Genomic DNA, 22,068 nt, shown 5'->3' on the forward strand with positions numbered 1-22,068 from the left:
TCTGGGTTCCAAAGGTAGAAATGTTAAATGACCCCTCTCTGGGACTTCTAGTGTTAAAGGAAGAATCAGGGCTGTACCATGGGAAGCCAAGTGGAGGGCTTCATGGCACATGGATTCAGTTTTCCCTGGAGCAATCCTTGTCTATAGAACGTTCCTATGTCTATGGAAATTGCTTAATTATTGTCACTTCTGGACAATGTAAAGGTGCCCATACACATTAGATCATTAGATCTAAGCTGTCCGAACCCATCGACTATCTTATGACTTATGGGGGCTTGAAGACTCACCTCTGACAGATGAGGCCATGTTAAATTTCAAGAGTGAAATTTTCTATAGGCAACAATAGGTGTCACAAGATGCTGCAATTGCTGCACACCACCCTGATACCTATTTGGTTGCAATCCATTTGGCAAATTGGTCTCTATTCACTTGAGTATTAGGCTTCAAGCGCATTTGGAGCATATCCATAAACTCGCAGTCCACAGCTCCTGTTCACTTCTCCCTGCACTTCGCTGCTTGATGAACAGTGGAATAGAACCACTGCCTTAGAAAATAATAGAAGTCTGGGGTATCTGCTGCGTGACGTCACCTCTGCCTCCAGCCAAAATCCCACTTATGTGGCTCTTGTATTTTTCCTGGCGCATGTGCAATATGCTACTAGGTGGTGCCAAGATCCTTAGTCTTGCACTACGTATTCACCAAAATAAGAACACAGCATGGGTGGGATTTCAGCCGTAGGCAGTAGAGACATTACTCAGCCAGCAGTCTCCACTGACAATCAAGCAACAGATGGAGGGAGAAGTGAAGGGAAGCCAAGGACTGCAAGTGCATCAATATGACCACTGTGCACTTGAAAACCAATTTGCATATGGATGATAGACACATTTTGCCACAATTGAGCAACAGATAGCAACAAAAAATGTTCAATTTGCCGCACACTGCCCGATCCTGCACCACCTCTGGTTTCCTACCAAAAAAGGTCTTCAAGGACATAAGCTGAGGTCTTACAGCAGCTTATTCCTCTATTCAGAACGTATGCAAACTCCGAAAATATAGCATGGGAGCGAAGCAAGAGGAAAAGCTGAAGGCCAAATGAGCATTCGGCCAACAATCATTGAGGGTAAATGGGCACTTTAACATATAGGGATCCTAGCAGGCCGTCATGAGTTACTTTATGTAAAACAATATGGTGCATTTTTCCTGTCCACTCGTTTTTTTGCATACCTGAGAGAATAGCAGCCCAGAGGTTTCTGGTGGCCGCTTGTCTCCTCATTGCACCATTCACATAACAGGCACGTCCAACCAAGCCAAATTAATAGGCGAGGGGGGCTCCATTTAGCCGAGTGCCTATGAGCAGCTTATGGCTCACGGGTTCACACTATTATTTACCCACGTTTCTTTTCATCGGCTTTTCCCAGCTGATCGGATAACTGAAGCATAAAATATCAGATCCTCAATACGCTTCCCTGGCTGAATGGACGCATTTACGAACCAATTTGCATCCCATAGAAATGAATTGGATCGGTGAAAGGATCTACACCATTACTTTTTGTTGAAAAAAGGAGGAGTGTTAAAAATGTAAAAAAACAACCGAGACTTGTTACTTAAACAGATTTGATCTTCTGAACAAGAACTGTTCATTTTACAAGTGTGCAATTGACACAATGACGTGTAACAATAAGGGGTGCAGAGGTAGCGGTCACATTCTGGACCTGGTGACCCTTCTTCTACATTAGAAGACACCAGTATTAATAATGGCACAATGATTGGGGGCGCTGTTACAGATTTTGCATTGGGGACCCAGCAGATTCAATCTATGTTTCAGACTCCAAATCAAAATTTGTTCACTCCTAAATGGTTAATAAAAAAAAAAAAACCTGGGATCCCCATAACAATAATAATGGAGACAATAATCCCCGCTCTCCAAGTACACAATGTGCCCTCGGGGAGCGATACGGTTTATTTTTGCCTATTGTAAGCTCCATTTTATGCACAATCTCCTGTAATGCTCGGCCCGTGCTTCCTTCATCGCCCTGGTAATTAAATACACTCACAGCGGAGGAGTTATCCCATACACACACATAAGCCAACTTTCCACTATGCCATCCATCAACCTGCCAAGACAAAGCATCCCAGGAAAATATCACCCTCACCCGACACTGGACTCACTGGCCCCACTACACAGGTAGAGACCTGCCAGAGGACAGACCGCACAGGACATCAGAGGGGGCAATGTTATTAATTACATACACATGTAAATGCCACTGTTCTACAGAATCCGACGTTGCTTTTCCTTTGTTCCTGGGCCTCTCCATTCCTGAGATATGGCCCCTTCTTCTCTCAATATAAATTATTTTTGTTAGCCAAGTGGGCGTATTTCCGGAGACCCTTAGGGCATGTGCACATGCTGCAAAATTTTTTGCATGAAATCTGCACCCTCTGGCAGAAAAAAGCACCAAAAAACGCATGCATTTTCGGTGCGTTTTTGTTCCATGCGTTTTTTTTAATTACGTCAATGGGTGGAAGGGGTAAAAAAAAGTCCCAACAGTTGACATGCTGCAGATTTTTTTTCTACAAGGGAAAAAAAAACATGCTAATAACATGCTGTATATAAGAGCCCAGGCCGGGGGTACAACCTAAAAAACACTTTATAATATTTACTTAACGGTCGCGCGGTGGGCCTTATGGGCGTCTCCGTTGTCCGGTCCCGGTGCCACCTCTTTTGGCCATATTTGTTCACCTTCTTCTCTAGCCGCGGTGCATGACGAGTCCTACGTCATCCACACTCGCCGGCATTCAGGTCCTGAGCAGGCACACTTTGATCTGTCCTGAGCAGGGCACATTAAAGTATTGTAGCGCGCCTGCGCAGGACCGGTGAGTGTGCATGACGTAGCCGCGTCATGCACACAGGCTTCAGAAAGAGGGCGAAGATGGCTGAAAGGGGAGGCGCCGGCACTGGAGAACGGAGACACCCATAAGGCCAACTGTTAGGTGAGTATTATAAAGTGTTTTTATGTTATACTCCCAGCCTGGGTTCTTATATACAGCATGTTACAATGCTGTATATAAGAGCCCGGTGGTGGTGGCCGCAGCTTATAGGCTAAAAAGGTGGTGACAGGTTCCCTTTAAGAATAGGCATGCAGATTTTGGTGCAAATTTGTCAAAAACTGCATAAAAAAACGCATCAAAAACCGCACCATATGCACATAGCCTTGTAGAGAAGAGTTGAGGATCACTGCTCCCTTGGCTAACAAGACTAGATTTATATACAAAGAGGGGGTCATACCTCCATAATGGAGAGATTCAGAAACAAAAGAAAAAAACAAATATGAGGTCAAAACCATACCCCTGGTGTGGGTGGAGGCTGGCCATGACTTTGGTTAGGGAGGGAGGTAACTTCGTGTAGGGGGTGGAGTGTTAGGGGCCGTTGAAGTTTATATAGGCAGGTTTGAGGGTGGGGGTAACTTTTTGACCCATGCTTTCCGGGGATAGTGCCAACTGCCCTCCCTATTGAGTTATTGCATGTCATGGTGGCTATTGGCGGTTGGGGTGGGTCTGCGAAGTTGGTTTAAATTGGTCCCGAGGATTCATGGAGTTATAGATCCCTTAATTTGCTGGTTTGGTGTTGGTCTGGTGATTTGGGGGGAAATCTCTGGCAATGGAATGCGGGGTCCCGTTATTTGCAATGTGTATATATATATATCTCCCCCCTTTTGTACTGATGCTCCCGAGCTGGCGGTTACGGCTGGGAGTAAGTGTGGTTCAGGGGGAGGTTACTGTTATTATTTGTAATCACCAGATTTACGAGCTTCGAGGACCCCACCCAATCTAAGTTATTTCTGAATGTTTTATGTTGTTAAATAAAAGGCTGCTGTGGCCATTTTATCCAATTTGGTGTGTGTCTTATTTCATAGCTAGTTGCGGGAGCTCTGTGGAAGTGTGGGTTTTATGACAGTATATACCAGGATAATGTCACCGTAGCATCGTCTATACCAAAGTTATGTCAGATTCAGGGGAAAAGCAGCATTTACACCAGAAAAAAACAGACATTTATGGCAAATGTTAGGTCCTCTTTAGAGAGATCCTTTCGGCAAGATTTTGTAATGTAAAGCCATGGCTGTAATGGCGCTGTAATACTGATTAACTTTGGTGAAGAAATCCGCTTTGTTGTTCTTCTTTAATGATTATTTTAAATTTTCTGCTAATTATATTTCAGTGCACAGAGGCCGGACTGTACACTGGGTGTTCTCCTCCCTGTCTGTGATTCCCTGGCCCATCAACGTACCTCTGGTCTGTAAATGACAGGTCACTGCTGAAATTTCAAGCAGGGGAAGCAGATCATTCACATGCTGGAGGAAGCGGAGGGGTCGGGGAATCACAGACAGGGAGGAGGAGACCCATTATACAGACCGGCCACTGTGCACCAAAAACAATTTGGAAGAAAACTCCAAATGGTGATTAAAGAAGAATAACAAAGCGGACTTCTTCACCAAAGGTATCAATGAAATCAGTATTATAGGGTCATTACAGTCATGGCAGAATCATAATGACTGGTTCTCTTTAAAGGGTATCTGTAGTGCCCCTGAGCCATCAGGGAGCTACAAGGTACTGCATCCCCACCAGGATGCAGGGCCTACCCCCAGGAACCCAGAAGACCATTGCCAGTAACTACTAAACATTGCAGTTAATCCCTGTTTTTCCCCAATTTCCCCAAAGACTGGTTCCAGACTAGGGTTGGACCTAATGGATGGCCACCTAGGGATGGAGCCAATCCAGTCCACTATATGACCAGATGGGAGGGGCAGACAGTGGACAGTCAGAGTCACAGTAGTCGGTGACCGAGTGCGCTAGTGGAAGCACTGACAGGAATGTGACGGTGACCTGAGGGCCCTGGTGTGTGGTTGCCGGTGGAATACGGCAGAGTACTCCCGGAACCATAGCACCAATGGGGTACAGAGTCCTAGGTCAGGCAAACACTCCAGGCAGACCTGATAAAATCTGCACAGTGAGGGGACCATCAAGGACCTCACTGACCTTGAAGTTCAGGACACAGTAGCAATGGGAGAACTGGGGAACGGGACCAGCGAAACCGACCCCACAGGATTCACATTGCCGTCATACGTACTATAGTTGAAAGACTACCAGGAGGGGACCCCCAGATGCTCCAAGCCACAGGGACCCACCAACCAGAGACAGGTGCAGGGGAAAGAAGCCACCAGGTCACTAAACCGGCACTGGGGACTAAGGGGACCAGCGGTCAAGACCAGCCGGCCTCGGGTGACCAGTTTCCATCTCACTGTGAGTAAAGAACCAGTTACACTGCAACCCCTTGTGTGGTCTACCTTCTTTCTGCACCCATCAACATCATCTATCCTCTGGGGCCTGGCCCTACTTGCGGAGGGCCTAATATCAAGGCTGCCACTAATACCAGCCCCAGTAGTGAGAACTGTGCAGCGGCGGCTCCACTAAATAGCCGCAAAACCGCAAGTGGTGTCACGATATGAACTTTCATCTAATCTCCCTTGTAAATATACCCCTTTTAAAAAGCGTACCCAGGGTCACATAATCGGGCAACGGCCACCCAGTAACATCTCCCCAGCAATACACCGCCCGGGACCGAGTACCCCATAGCCCTGGGCGACACATATGCAAAATAAGGGAACGCACAGTTTAGATAAAAACAGAACTAGTAAGTATGCTGGCATGCACTAAATGTATCTAGTCCCTCCTTACCCATCAAGGTGCCAATCGAGCGGTGAAAAGAATTCAGGACTCATCAATAGTACTTGGTACAGTTTTTTACTTTAGTCTGAAAGGGTTGTATTTAGTGATATCTCTCGGCCCTGCTGATTGGCTGACAAAGGGAACAGCTTATATGGCCATTTTATGTGGCAGTTTTTCCTTTTTTGCCCCTTGGGATGCGAATTAGTGGGGGCAAATTGGAACCTGTACGATAACAAAAATAAATATTCTATAACATACATCCGATTGGTTACAGTACCATTGACCACGTCCATTAAGACCAGTACATTTAATCCCAAATACGGACCACAAGAAGGGGAATTTTCTGTAATAATTTGGGTATTTTTGTACATAGAAACATAAATATTTGGAAATCTCTCAGGTCTACGTATAAAAATTCAGAGACCGGACGCATTCCTCTGCAGGGCACAAGGGAGTTAAAATGGCGGAGTCTGGAAAATAACCTCGCTCTATTTATGGACTGTCACTATAGCCATGTTATATCTCCATGTAAGAAGCCATAAAAGGAGAGATCGTCCCAATGAGGAGCATCCTGAGGAAATCTGCTACTGGGATTAGTAGATCAGTTTACAACGCTGAACCCCTAACTGTAGGCTGCGCAAACGCGGGGGAACAACAAGTACCAGCTTGCAACAAGTAGCAGCGTGATAACACATCATTTTTAGGAAGTGCTAAAAAAATAAATATATTCAGGATGTTACAATCCTTAAAAGTGTACCGCCTCGGGCTCGGCTGCAACCGAGCCGCTCGGAACCGGGCTCGCTGGTGGGTGGCTCTAGCGTCTCCGGACCTGGGGGCCCCGTGGTCCACTTCGATCTGAAAGGGGGGCTGGCACTTTTTTTAGGGGGGACGTAGGTGTACGGCCGGAGCCGTGTTTGAGTTTGTGACACCACCCACGGGATGTGGTGAAGGTAGGCACCACCGCTGCAGTTACGGGGCACCCGGGGGAGATGGTATGCAGCAAGTTGTTAACCCCTCCTTGGCAGGGATGGTGGCCCCGGGACCCGTTGGGGGAGCTTTGGCGGTGCAGGGAGATGGGCGGCCGGAGGGCACTGGTGTACTCACTATTGGAATGAAACACTCGAGTCTCTGGTAAACCAAGATGATGGTGGTCGGTGCCCGCAGCTGGCCGCAGTCTGGTCACCCACCCGGTTGGTGGTCTCTGCCTTTTTTCTGCACCGTGTTGTGTATCTGTGGACTGCCTGCGCTTCAGCGACGGGAGTCCGCTCCCCGGCTTCGTGGATGTCGGGAGAGCCCTTTTGCCCGCAGACGCTGGCCCGTGGGATCTCTCTGCCTGTGCAATGGCTTTCTATCTCCCTCGTTGGGCTGTTGTCTTCAATCGGGACTTTGGGTGGGAAAGGACCTATAGTCCAGACCGCAATCAGTTAATTAACTCGGTCCAGTGGTTTTTGGACCTCGTTTCAGGGTCTGAGTACCCCCCCTTTGTGCTCTGGATTCCGAGTCGGTTCCCCGGGTCGGTACCGGCAGGCCACTACCCTGTCCCGGTCCACCACGGTTCCACCGAGCCGTCTTCCCGCCTCCTGCAGGCTGAGGCCACCGCTTGCCTCCTAGCCAAAGGTGCCCGGGCTCCAACCCCGGCACCTGTCAGACTGTTGCAGACCTGGGCACAGGCCTGCTTCCACTCTCCTTCACTCCTGTCAACTTATCTGCACTATTTTCCTGCCTCAGGCTCTCTGAACTCCTCGGTGGGCGTGGCAACCGCCTGGCTCTGCCCCCTGGTGTGTCCATCCAGCACTGAGAGAGATGACTAGGGTTTAATGGTTGGCTGATGACACCTTTTTAGGGGACTGGTGTTGTGCAGGGCGCTATGGCTGGAAACACATCTATGCGAGTAAAATCGGTCCGAGTTGGCTGAAAAAAACTAGGCTGATTTTAGTTCACGTTAGGTCAGAGTGCAATGCAACTGCACTGCGATCCTGATATTTTTCTCATGATTGCAGTGCGTGTGCAATGCGTGTGTGATCCTTTTTTTTTTCTCAGCAGCTGTCATCTGTCATTCAGATCTGCTACATGGCCACTGACAGCAGACACAGACAACCATGTAGCAGAGCTGAATGGCAGATGACAGCAGACACAGACAGAGCCGCACGATCAGAATGAACTCGGGTGAACTTTACCCGACTTCATTGTCATGCTGCGGCTCTGTCTGTGTCGCGTCCTGATTAGCGGTCACCAGTGAAGGACTCACCGGTGACCGCTAATCCCCTAAGTGACTGCAGTGAGCAGCGCGATTAGTGCTGCTGTCACTCAGGTTACACGCGGCCAGCTGGATCCTCCCCCCCCTTACCGCAACTCACCTGTGACTTCATTGCTGTCACTCGGGCGACTTGCTGTCACTGTTGGAGGATCCAGCGGTGGCCGCGAGTAACCTGACTGACATCATCAGCTGATCGCAATACTGACCTCAGTTGCTGCGTGGAGGTGACAGGAGCGGCGGTGTCTTCTGCAGCTCCTGTCACCTTCATGTAGCAGAGCTGGAAGCGACGAGAGACCTCTGTGGATTACGTCGGACAAGGATGGGTTTTTTGGGTACTTAATAAAGTGGTGAACGAGGGTCTTTGTTATTGTTTATTATTTCAAATAAAGGATTTTTTCAGTGTGTGTGTTTATTAACTTTAATTTACAGGTTAATCATAGGGGGTGTCTCATAGACACCTGCAATGATTAATCTAGGATTTAGTGACAGCTATGGGCTGCCATTAACTCCTTAGTACCCCGATTGCCAACGCACCAGGGCAAATCGGGAAAAGCCGGGTACAGTCCCAGAACAGTCGCATCTATTGTATGCGGCAATTCTGGGCGGCTGCTGGCTGATATTGTTAGGCTGGGGGGCTCCCCATAACGTGGAGCTCCCCATCCTGAGAATACCAGCCTTCAGCCGTATGGCTTTATCTGGCTGGTATTAAAATTGAGGGGGACTGCACGCCGTTTTTTTTAATTATTTATTTATTTTAATGAACAGCATAGACACGCCCACCGGCTGCTGTGATTGGTTGCAGTGAGACAGCTGTCACTCAGCCTGGGGGCGTGTCTGAATGCAACCAATCATAGGTGCCGGTGGGCGGGTAAAGCAGGGAATACGAGATTGAATAATGAGCGGCCGGCTTTTTCAAAAGAGAAGCCGCCGGAGCAGTGTGAACGCCATGCAGCGCCGCATCGGGGATCGGTGAGTATGAGAGAGGGGGGGAGAGGGATAGACCGACATGGACAGAGAGTGAGGGACAGAGATAGTGACCGACCGACAGACCGACCGACAGAGAGAGAATAGAGACCGAGAGGGAGAGACCGACTGACAGAGAATAGTGATTGACAGACATTGTGACACATCACTCGTTTCCGGTGTTTTAGGAAACATGCGATAAATGTATTTAGAAAATCGGATGTCACTAGGATGGTGTGAGTGCCGTCCCGTGACATCCGATTTTTTACACGCTCCCATAGACTTGCATGGGAGAGACTCGCAGTAGAAACTCTCAAAAAAGCAGCATGCTGTGATTTTTTTCTCAGTCCGATTTGGACTGAGAAAAAAAATCGCAAATGCGAGCTGAATCATTCACTAACATGTGTCCGATTCCAATGCGAGATTTTCTCGCATTGCTCTACTGCGAGAAACTTGCAAGTGAGAAGCAGCCCTATCTGTGACTACCTGGCTAGTCCAGGGCGTCACAAAAGATGTGCCAATCTTTTTAAGAGATGTCATTGTAACACGGCAAAAGAAGTTATATGGGTGAAATGCCCTTCCTTTCAGTCAGCTTTAGTGAAAGTGCCCTATTTAAGGAGGACCAGTCACCAAGTCAAAAGTGGTCAGTACTGGGTTTTATGTTATTCACACTGCCCCCCTGAGTATTTCAGTTTTTGTTTTTTTATAAATCGGCCAACAGTTTCGGAGATACGGCCTTTGATATGATCCTTATCAAGGGGGTGTGGCTCACAGGGTTCTCTGGGACATGTCTTTAAGATGCTCTACATCTAGCACCGCCCCTTTGTAAAGATCATAAAAATCGGCACTGAATAAAAAGGCTTATATGTCTGGAACCATATGGTGGATTCATAAAAAAAAACAACGTAATAATCAGGGAAGCATGGAAATTAAATTAACAGTAGACGCTGGCCATTTTTGATCAAGTGAAAGGTCCTCGTTAAAATCAACAGTACTTTAATAGTTAGGGTACGCTCACACGAGCGTGAAAATCGGACGAGTGCAATGCGAGAAATTCTCGCATTGCACTCTGACCAATGTTAGGCAATGAGGTTGAGCTGTTGGTCAGCTTTTCTCGCATCCAGATTCTGGATGCGAGAAAAGCGGCAGCATGCTGCGTTTTGCTGCTACCGCCGTATCTCTCGCACCCATTCAAGTGAATGGATGCGAGAGATACATCGGACTGCACTCGGATGTTATCCCAGTGCAGTGCGATCTACGCACAGGCTGACAGTGGAGGAGATGGGAGGATTAACCCCTCCCTCTCCTCCGCAGCGCCTGCACTCAGCTTCACAGCTGTGACCCGATCGCAAGATCGAGTTACAGTCGCATGACACCCGGCTCACGCTCGCAGCAGAGCCTGAGCCGGGGGACATTAGCATATCGCATCCGATGCTCTCGCATCGGATGCCATACGCTCGTGTGAGTCCAGCCTTAATCTAAGAGTCAAGTAGATGGAGACCGCCTTAGGTTTGACTCATAAGATGTTCTCAGCTGGCACACCCAGCAGTGGATTCCCACCAGTTTGAATACAACTCACCTTTTGACATATGCTATAAGGTAAGGTGCCAGAGAGGAGCGCAGCTAGGAGAGTCACACTTTAATCATTAATATATTTCTGGCATTGATCTTCAGGCTGGAATGTGAACTCTGATACCAGACTCCAGTGTCTCCTAGAAAGACATTCATACCTGACTGATTCACCTCAACCACAAGCATCTGATGGAAGCCAAGATCCTTTACATATTACATAATGAGGGGCGCTATAAGGGTGGAAACACATCTATGCGAGTAAAATCGGTCCGACTGGGCTGAAAAAAACTTGGCTGATTTTAGTTCACGTTAGGTGCGAGTGCAACGCAAGTGCGATGCTATTTCTGAATAAATTAATGATTTTACTAACGTGTGTAATGCGTGTGTAATGCGTGTGTAATGCGTGTGTAATGTGTATTTTTTACTATGTCATCTGCCATTCAGCGCTGCTACATGGCCGCTGACAGCAGACACAGACAGCCATGTAGCAGAGCTGAATGGCAGATGACAGCAGACACAGACAGAGCCGCACAATCAGAATGAACTCGGGTGAACTTAACCCGACTTCATTGTCATGCTGCGGCTCTGTCTGTGCCGCGTCCTGATTAGCGGTCACCAGTGAAGGGCTCACCGGTGACCACTAATCCCCCGAGTGACTGAAGTTAGCAGCCCTCTCTCATACTCAACGATCCCTGGCGCGGCGCTGCACGGCGTTCACACTGCTCCGGCGGCTTTTACTATTTTGAAAAAGCCGGCCGCTCATTAAACAATCTCGTATTCCCTGCTTTCCCCACCCACAGGCGCCTATGATTGGTTGTAGTGAGACACGCCCCCACGCTGAGTGACAGGTGTCTCACTGCACCCAATCACAGCAGCCGGTGGGCGGGTCTATACTGTGCAGTGAAATAAATAAATAAATAATTAAAAAAAATGGCGTGCGGTCCCCCCCAATTTTAATACCAGCCAGATAAAGCCATACGGCTGAAGGCTGGTATTCTCAGGATGGGGAGCTCCACGTTATGGGGAGCCCCCCAGCCTAACAATATCAGCCAGCAGCCGCCCAGAATTGCCGCATACATTATATGCGACAGTTCTGGGACTGTACCCGGCTCTTCCCGATTTGCCGTGGTGCGTTGGCAAATCGGGGTAATAAGGAGTTAATGGCAGCCCATAGCTGCCAATAAATCCTAGATTAATCATGTCAGGCATCTATGAGACACCCTCCATGATTAATCTGTAAGTTACAGTAAATAAACACACACACACGAAAAAATCCTTTATTAGAAATAAAAAACACAAACACATTCCCTCATTACCAATTTAATAAGCCCCAAAAAGCCCTCCATATCCGGCGTAATCCACAGACCTCCAGCGTCGCTTCCAGCATGAAGGTGACAGGAGCTGCAGAAGACACCGCCGCTCCGGTCACCTCCAAGCAGCAACTGAGGTCAGTAGCGCGATCGGCTGAGCTGTCACTGAGGTTAAATCGCGGCCACCGCTGGATCCTCCAACAGTGACAGCGGGTAACCTCAGTGACAGCTCAGCTGATCGCGCTACTCACCTCAGTTGCTGCTTGGAGGTGACCGGAGCGGCGGTGTCTTCTGCTGCTCCTGTCACCTGCAGGCAGCAGAGTTGGAAGCGACGCTGGAGGTTCGTGGATTACGCCGGATATGGAGGGCTTTTTGGGGCTTATTAAATTGGTAATGAGGGAATTTGTTTGTGTTTTTTATTTCTAATAAAGGATTTTTCGGGTGTGTGTGTTTATTTACTGTAACTTACAGATTAATCATGGAGGGTGTCTCATAGACGCCTGACATGATTAATCTAGGATTTATTGGCAGCTATGGGCTGCCATTAACTCCTTATTACCCCGATTTGCCAACGCACCACGGCAAATCGGGAAGAGCCGGGTACAGTCCCAGAACTGTCGCATATAATGTATGCGGCAATTCTGGGCGGCTGCTGGCTGATATTGTTAGGCTGGGGGGCTCCCCATAACGTGGGGCTCCCCATCCTGAGAATACCAGCCTTCAGCCGTATGGCTTTATCTGGCTGGTATTAAAATTGGGGGGGACCGCACGCCATTTTTTTAAATTATTTATTTATTTATTTCACTGCACAGTATAGACCCGCCCACCGGCTGCTGTGATTGGGTGCAGTGAGACACCTGTCACTCAGCGTGGTGGCGTGTCTCACTGCAACCAATCATAGGCGCCTGTGGGCGGGGAAAGCAGGGAATACGAGATTGTTTAATGAGCGGCCGGCTTTTTCAAAATAGTAAAAGCCGCCGCAGCAGTGTGAATGCCGTGCAGCGCCGCGCCGGGATCGGGGATCGGTGAGTATTAGAGAGGAGGGGAAAATGACCGACAGACTGTGAGAGAGGGACAGAGATAGTGACGGACCGACAGAGAGAGAATAGAGACCGAGAGGGAGAGACCGACTGACAGAGAATAGTGATTGACAGACATTGTGAGACATCGCTCGTTTCCAGTGTTTTAGGAAACATGCGAGAAATGTATTTAGAAAATCGGATGTCACTAGGATGGTGTGAGTGCCCTCCCGTGACATCCGATTTTTTACACGCTCCCATAGACTTGCATTGGAGAAACTCGCAGTAGAAACTCGCAAAAAAGCAGCATGCTGCGGTTTTTTTCTCAGTCCGATTCGGACTGAGAAAAAAAATCGCAGATGAGAGCTGAATCATTCACTAACATGTGTCCGATTCCAATGCGAGATTTTCTCGCATTGCTCTACAGCGAGAAACTCGCAAGTGAGAAGCAGCCCTAAGGAGGAAAGTGGCATAAACCCAACTCCAGGGACAGAGTGGAACAATGAAGTAGATGGGTGGACGGTTTACAGAAATGACTAACCTAAGTGCAAAATTCTTAGGAGTGTGGAATTTCAAAGGGAAAAAAAGAAGGTAGTACTTCCTTTTATCTTTTGAAAATGTGCACCCTTAAGACGAGTCAGGCTTACGCCGAAGATCCAGGACAGTGTACATTACCCTTGAGTGCCCAAAAGACCCGATCTCCAAGCAAGTGTAGCGCCCCTGAGATACTCAGGGCACTACAAGGAACTGCATCCTCTTGGGGATGAAGGACCTACTTCCTGGAACCTGGAGTACCAGTGCCGATATCATCAAAGCACAACTAAAATCCTAGTTCTCCACACCGGGCATAGAGGGTTAACCATATAAGGGGATGGTCGCCATGGAAAAGAACGAGTCCCTGGAATTAGCCAGCCTAATGGGAGGGGTAAGCAGTCAGTAAAGAGTCTAGAGTAGTGTGGCACACAGGAGAGGTGTGCGGACGTGCCTGAGCTGGGTCCGTGCAGTGGTGACTGGGGGGCACAGGAGAGAGGTCGCCAGGACGGGTAGCGGAGATACCGCTGGGACCGGAGCACGCACGGGGCACAGGGCCCTAGATCAGGCGCCAGTTCTACACGGCTTGATATATACCTGCCCGGTGAGGACACCTTCACGGACTTCACCGAATCAAATTATCCGGAGGCATCAGCAGTAAACTAGGATCGGGGTTCGGACACTTACCTCCCCATAGGGTCCACACTGCCCGCCGTACGGAGGAGACTGTACCCCAAAAAGGACAGTCGGGCCCCAAGAGCTCCACGCTACGGGGACCCAACCAACAGAGAGTGTCGGGGACAGAGCAACCTGGGTCACTACATTGGCACTGATACTCCAAGGGACCTGAATCAGCAACTCCTGGGTCCAAGTGAGTAGAGACTGTTAAAGACAACCTGGTGTGGTCTCCGTTATTATCCCTCATCATCTCCCAGACATGGCCCTACCTGCGGAGGGTCTAACACCATTGCTGCGCTGCAATCACCACCAGCTCTGAGAGTACCCACATTTAGCAGCGGCGGTTTTCAATCCTTATCCGCAACCCGCAGGTGGCGCCACATGACATTAACTCTATTCACCCCTGTAAATAATCCGCCTTATAAAAAAAGGGCCCAGGACACGGAATCGGGCAATGGCCACCAGAGAGACATTCCCATTTGTTACCGCCCGGGACCGAGTACCCCCTTTCCTGGGCGACACACAAGCATCACTTTGAACTGTCATTGTCAACATGACGCCAATAGAAGTGGATCCTGTGTTAAAGTAAGGAGCCATGGGCTCCAACACTCTATGTACATTAGGTCATAAGCTGCAGGAAGACTATGGCCTACAAGACATTATTACATGTAACCTACCGTCTGACATATATTCACAAGAAGACGTGATGGATGCCATGTAGTGAGTCTGTTCACCAAAGAAAGAAGTGTTTTTGTTTTCACAGTGCCCCCTGTCATATGCAATACTGGAAGATGAGCCATTACATCTAAAGGCTGCTTTACACACAACGATATCGCTAGCGATCTCGTTAGTGATGTGACACGCCCAGATCGTTGTTACGATTTGCCAAGATCGCTCATAGGTCGTTTTGTAGCGGTCACACGTACACATCTCACAAACGACTCTACATCGTTCAGCGATATCTTGTTTGACCAAGGTGGTCATGTGGATGTTGTTCGTTGTTGGCAGGGTGTCAAACGTAGCAATATGTCTGCTGCGTTCCAAACGACGAACAATATTTTGAAACTGAACGACGTGTCAACGATCAACAATTTTCACCCTATTTGCGATTGTTCAGAGTCGCACGTAGGTGTCACACGCAACGATGTCGCTAACGATGACGGAAGTGCGTCATGAAAACCGTGACCCCCGACAACATATCGTCAGATAAATTGTAGCGTGTAAAGCGGCCTTAAGTCTCTCAAGTTTGGTACTCAGGTGAATTCCAACACAAATTCTCTAAGGCCGCTTTCACATTGTGTTTTTACCTACGTTCACTGGTCCCGTTGGGGCATCCGTCCAAACCCCCCCTCGCCCCCCCCCCCCAGCAAAACGAGTTTCGGACGCATACGCCAACAGGGCCATTGGCTATAATGGAGCAGACAAAGTCATCGTGTGCTGTCTTGCACTATTCTCGGGCATATATGTTTTCTGCAGGCGGACACCCGTACGTAGTAGACGGGACCAATAAACATATCTAGAAACGCAATGTGAGAGCGGCCTAACATGGTACCGCCATGTGCTATTGCAGTATTACTGTCTATATGTACACTGCAAATTCTTTACAGGCCGTAAGTAGCATGATAGTGTGACGCCCCTGGACTATTCAGGTTGTCACAGGGTACTGCACAAACTGCCTTACCCGTGCTGTATTCAACCCCCCATGGTTCTGGGTCTCTATCCTACAGTACTGCCTCCATTAGCATTAACAAATCCTAGATACACCTTGCACCACACCTGTCAGGCACACCAGTGGGCTGCTTAAGCAGGAATAAGGCCGCCCACCTAGGGTCAGACAGAGAGGTGGGAGGTGTCAAGTCAAGTCAGTTGAGTGGTAGCCCTCGAGCTGTGAGGAGCTCTGAGGAAGCTGGAAGTTGGAGCTCCCAGGGGAGAGGTAAACTAGGTCGCAGACGGTGGTCTGGACCTAGAGGAGTCGGACCCCCGGTCGCATGGGATTGAGGCTAGCTGCCTGGGACCCGTCAAGGAGGACGGTCAGCAGCCTGGTCCTATCACTGGTCCGGGACCGAAGGCACGACGGGGTAAACGGACCCTAGGTCGGGGAGAAGCTTCAGGCGACCCGGCAATTAACCTGCGGAGGACAGGGCCTTTATGGACTGTTCACACCAGCTCAGAGATTGGGGGCACTAGCATAACCAGGGGGATAGGGCTTTCCTAGCAATCAGCCCATTGAAATCCCAAGCGTGAGCTCCTTGGAGCAAGCTCCTCTACTTAGCCACAGTGGGGAGCGGGGCCCGGACAGCTCCAAGCTACCAGGCCACAACAGATAATCTAAAACTTAGTGCCAGGAGACAGGTTACGGACCACCGGCAGTACTGTAGGGGACGGGACCCGGACGAGCTCCCCTCAAGAGGCAACGGCAGTAAGAGACTTGGTTTACCCTGTTATCAGCGTCTACTTCATTGCTGAGTGAGTACCCGACTGACCCCTGCACTGCGTCCCAGCATCACCATCCAGAGTTCCGGGTCCTACCCCTACCCGTGGAGGGCAACGTCATCTGGATGCCCCACTCCATCACCCCGAGTACTCCCAAAGGCAGCGGCGGTACTCCCAATTACCGTACACCACGGGTGGCATCACGAACTATACCAAATCCCCTGTAAATACTCCCTTTCCATTTGAATGTGGCCCCTAAGCCCCCGGGTCCGGAGATCCTCGAGCCACGAATGATCACTACCCCCGGATCCAAGCGGTTCAATCCGCTGCTGGGGCGGCACAATAGCATGAGGGGGGACCACAAGGTAAATTGCTCTGGGCATCAAAAACTATGAGGGTACAAAATGTCATCCCTTCTGTCAAATGAGTGGCACAGGCGTAGCCTATGCAGAGTGCAGCAGCGGGTGATTACACACCTCATCTTGACTGCTGCATTCTGCATTAGATGACAGAGGCTCAGCAGCTAGGGATAGAGGTAGGGATAGAATGATGGCAGGGGATAGGTATAGGGTTAGCAATAGGGATAGGGCTAAGGTGATCAAATTGTTCCGCAAAAAAATGTATAAGAAAAGTAAGAAAATATAGCATAATGTTTAATATTTTACTTTTTTTTGCATTTTATACCTAATTTCAGTAAAAAAAAAAAAAAAAACAACACAAAACAAAACACAGAGTCAAAGGGCAAATTGTAATAACATCAGTAGTTTCCTCAAAATACAACTCATGCTTGGGGCAAAAGGGGTTAAATACGGGACTGGTGGAAGGGACTCAAAGTGGGGACAATTCATGGGTCAGAAAAACATATGCCTTGCCCTGTGCACTGGCAGCCCATGCTACACCACTAAGGCCTGCAGGTCTCCTCCTGACGACATCGCTACCGATATATCTTCAGGGTCACGTCGTTAGTGACGCACATCCGGCGCCGGTAGCGACATTGCAACGTGTAAATCCTAAGTGTGATGATGAACGAGCGCAAAAGCGTAAAAAAATCGCTGATCTGTGTCACGTCATTCATTTCCATAATGTCGTTACTGCTGTAAATACGATGTTGTTTGTCATTCCTGCAGCACCACACATCGCTGTGTGTGAAACCGCAGGAACGACAAACATCTCCTTACCTGCGTCCACCGGCAATGCGGAAGGGAGAAGGTGGGTGGGATGTTGTGTCCTGCTCATCTCCACCCCTCCGCTTCTATTGGCCGGCCGATTAGTGACGTCGCTGTGACGCCGAACGCACCTCTCCCTTGAAGGAGGGATTGTTCGGCGGTCACAGCGACGTCGCTGACCAGGTATGTGCGTGTGAAGCTGCCGTAGCGATAATGTTCGCTACAGCAGCAAGCACCAGATATCGTATGTACGATGGGGGCGGGTGCTATCGCGCTCGACATCGCTAGTAATTGCTAGCGATGTTGCAGCGTGTAACGCCCGTCTAAGGCTATGTGCGCACTTTACGTTTTTTCATGCGTTTCCACAGCTTTTTGAACTGCAGCGTTTTAATGACAAAATGCATGCGTTTTGATTTTCAAGCAAAGCCTATGGGAAATAGGGATTTCTTGTGCGCACAACGCTGTTAAAAACGCAGCGTTTCAGTTGCAGAAAATTTTTCAAAATCTCTGCGTTTAAAGAAGCAGCATGTCAATTGTTTTTGCCATTTTGGCAGCGTTTTGCTAACATTAGAGTCAATGAGAACTTTCATCCTAAATCAAAATCACAGCGTTTTACATGCTTTTTTTGATGCAGAAAACATGCTTTTTTGACAAAATAAATACATGCGTTTTTGACTTTATAATATGGGAATAATATGTCCCTCTACACACACACACACACACACACACACACACACACACACACACACAGTCCGACAATTAAATTATTGAAAATCTATAATTTAATGTTATCTTATGCATACATATTAAAATAGTTATAATTTTATTAAAATTAGTTATTTTGTGTATGATTTTAATCATGATATTTCTTACGATTTTTTTTCCGTTTTTTTTCAAAGTGTTTGAATGTTTAAACTTTATTTAGTAGTGCATTTGTATTCAAAACACATCTGACTTTCAGCAATGAAAAGGCATGTAAATCGTGGTAAAACCGCGGCTAAAACGCGGTAAAAACACAAGCGTATTTATAGCGTTTTTGTAATCAAAACCAAATTTGACAAAGACAATTTCTGCCACAGGATGCGTTTAGAACTGCAACAACCTCGACAAAAAGTGCGCACATAGCCTAACACCTTCAAAGGCATCCATGAAGCTGTGCATAGGAAACCCGCAGCTAGTCCAGACATGGTACGCACACAGATGTCTTATGTGTAAAACTGAGGTTATAAGGCAGGGGAGTCTTTGGCCTCTTTCAGGCCCTACGATGGAGCAATTGCCCATGGCAACCGAAGAGACTCCATCTCTCACTTAAAAAAAAAAAAAAAAAAGAAAACTTTAAGGAAAATGAAAGAAGATGCGTGATTGGTTAACATGGACAATTGCATATTTAATGTAGATACCTCTCCACTATTGTTTTATTGCGCTTCATCTATCCAAGCCTCCAGGCCGAAAACTATATCACAGAAAATGCAGCATTGAGGTAAATCAGTAAGCCGAGAGCTGTTGTTATGGGAAATGAGTCCCCTATGACTGTGCTCCCCCAATCTGTGCGCAGAGAGAAAAAACAACATTACAAACTCTGCGGGAACAAGGCCTTGAATAAGTAGTAATTTAGGCTGTTGTCTCCTGCCCCCATAAGCCACAGTCACATATTGTCCCATAAATGACAGATGCTCATATCGTTTCCCAAACTCCACATGGAATAAAGCTGCAATCCACCCCCAATCTGATGGGACAGAGCAGGCGCTCCCGAATATCAAATTTCAATACAACTGGATTAAAAAAAATAACAAAAACCATAACAAAAAGTCTATTATGATAACTTGTGAATATACACCACTAGGATAAACTATTAGTAATGCAGGGTGTGTAATGGGAGACATTACTGTGTGAGAGCAGTATTATTCATTTGGGAAAGATTACTGTGTGAGGGCACTACGGTATTATTTCTGAGGGGAAAACAAGTGCAGGATATTACAATGTGGGGGCACAATTTTTATTGTGGGGCAAAAATAAGGCACATTACTGTGTGGGAGGCACTATTATCGTGGGTGCACAAATGGGGGACATTAACGTGTGGAGGCACTATTATTATAGTGGGGGCACCAGTTGAGGACATTACTGTTTGGGAGGCACCATTATTATTGTGGGGGCACCAATGGGCATCACTTTGTGGGAGGCACTATAACTATTGTGGGGGCACAAATGAAGGGCATTACCATGTGGAGGTGTCGCGGGCGGAGGAGGGGACGCTGCGCTCTCCCACTGCTCGGGTCCGGCTGCCGCTGCTGCTGCTGCTCGGTGGTGGCTCGAGCGGTGGGCCGGATCCCGGGGACTCGAGCGGCACTCCTCGCCCGTGAGTGAAAAGGGGGGTGATTGGTTGTGGGGGTTTTGATTATGGATATTGTCCGTGACGCCACCCACAGTTGTGGTGATTTTGGTGACACCACTGCTGCTCTAGACGGGGATCCCGGGAGCGGTGACTGGGAGCAGCTTTGTTGTTAGTTAGCGGTGTCTCTCTCTCTCGGTTGGACTGTTGCCTTCTGTCGGGACTTGACTGTTTGGAAACCCAGGAAGTCCCCTTCACTAACGGATTCGGCAAATTCACGGCGACTCCTAGCCTTGCCGGGGTCCAAAAAGCCCCTGCCAGATGGTGCTGGCTTCTCTTTGTGTACCGATCCGGTACCGCCGGGCCACCGCCCGTCCACGGTCCTTACGGTAGACTCCAATCGGCCACTCCTGCAGACGGTCACCACCGTCTGCCAACCTTGCTGATCTGTCCGGGCCACACACCCGGACCAACTTCAGGCTGCTTAGCTGTCACTTTTCTCCTCTCTCAACACTTTTCCTCCTTCCACTTTTGCTGTCAAAACTAGACTGACTGGTTTTCCCGCCTCCAGGACTGTGAACTCCTCGGTGGGCAGGACCAACCGCCTGGCCCACCCCCTGGTGTGATCATCAGCCCCTGGAGGAAGGCAACAAGGGTTTTGTGTTCTGGCTTTGGTGTGCCTGCTGGGAGTGTGGGGTGTGTGGGTGTTGTGCTCTGTGGCCCGTGGCTTGTCCAGGGCGCCACAGAGGCATTATTATTATTATTGTGGGGGCACCAATGGGGGGACATTACTGTATGGGAGGCATTATAATTAATGTGGGGGCACCAATGGGGGACATCACTGTGTGGGAGGCACGATAACTATTGTGATGGCACTTTACTGTAGAGGAGGCATTATAGCTATTGTGAGGTCACAAATCGGGGACATTATTGTGTGGAGGCATTATTATTATTGTGGGGGCATCAATGGGAGACACTAATGTGTGAAAGGCACTATTATTTTTGTGGTTATGTAGAACACCTACCTAAATTTCTTTGATGTCAGTTCACAAACAATGACAAGTATTCTCAGTATAGCGTTCCTGCACACAGGATGCCAGGTTCTCGGCCCCTCCACCAGTGGACGCTTGGCCTGCGTCCTGACACTGCGCAGTCAGTGTGATTAATCAGTTACCCACAGCTAAGCATGCTCTGCACCTCACAGCCAACAACATTGTGCCCAACTTGACTTCATAATAACACAAGCACAGAGGGTGGCACAGCTGCAGTGAACCGATGCCCATCTGTCTGCCACACTCTGACCACCTCTGGGACTTGGCAGTACGTATGGTGTGTGCTACGTGCAGGGGAGCAGCTAGAATCAGTGCAAACGTTGCAGTTGTACCTGGGTATTGGAGCCTTGGGGGGCTTAATAATTCTATACTATTAAAAATCGGTGATAGTTGGGGTTCTCTTTGAGATTCAGCTTTGGGGGTACACACACTACCAGTTATGCCACTAGTTACATGGGCAAAGATTTCAAAAGTAAATGTTCACATAGTGCCAAAGGGGGTTAGCTGAGGCGGGCAGCAAGAAGTAGTCGAAAAAAATATGTCCAACAGAGAACACTATGACTCTATCTGCATCATTACACTGAATGGCCCATCAGCGCATTCGCCCAAATCCCGTTTTAGGGGCTTCGGACATAACCCAACAGTACCACTGAACGTAGGGTCAAACCAGAGGCGGACATATCATTGGTATAACCTGTGCAGCCTCTCAGGAGCCACAAGATAAAGGGGCCCATTTCTACCTCAAAAGCTGAAGGATGTATACATTATAGTGAGCTATATGACTGTAAAGGGCCCATATACTGTTCATGCACAGGGGCCCCCTTCTGTCTGTATCCGCTATTGGGTCAAACGCTATGTGAACATAGTCTATGATATCTAGATCCAGATATACAGATCCTGGACTTATCCTACCCTTCTCTCTGTAGGTTCTACTTGAAATGAAGAACTTTTGCACTCAATAATATCAAGGAGAGATTGAAAAAAAAAAAACTGAGAAATTAAATCTAACAAAAAAACGTGAAAAACTTTTCACT

General features: G+C 48.3%; 1 protein-coding gene across 2 annotated transcripts in view; it reads right to left on the minus strand.

Moving 5' to 3' along the window:
* LAMA5 (laminin subunit alpha 5) overlaps positions 1-22,068 on the minus strand; it is a 196,881-nt gene that overhangs the window by 102,121 nt on the left and 72,692 nt on the right. The window lies entirely within an intron of this gene.

Source organism: Anomaloglossus baeobatrachus, chromosome 5, assembly GCF_048569485.1.
Source record: "Anomaloglossus baeobatrachus isolate aAnoBae1 chromosome 5, aAnoBae1.hap1, whole genome shotgun sequence".
NCBI lineage: Eukaryota > Metazoa > Chordata > Amphibia > Anura > Aromobatidae > Anomaloglossus > Anomaloglossus baeobatrachus.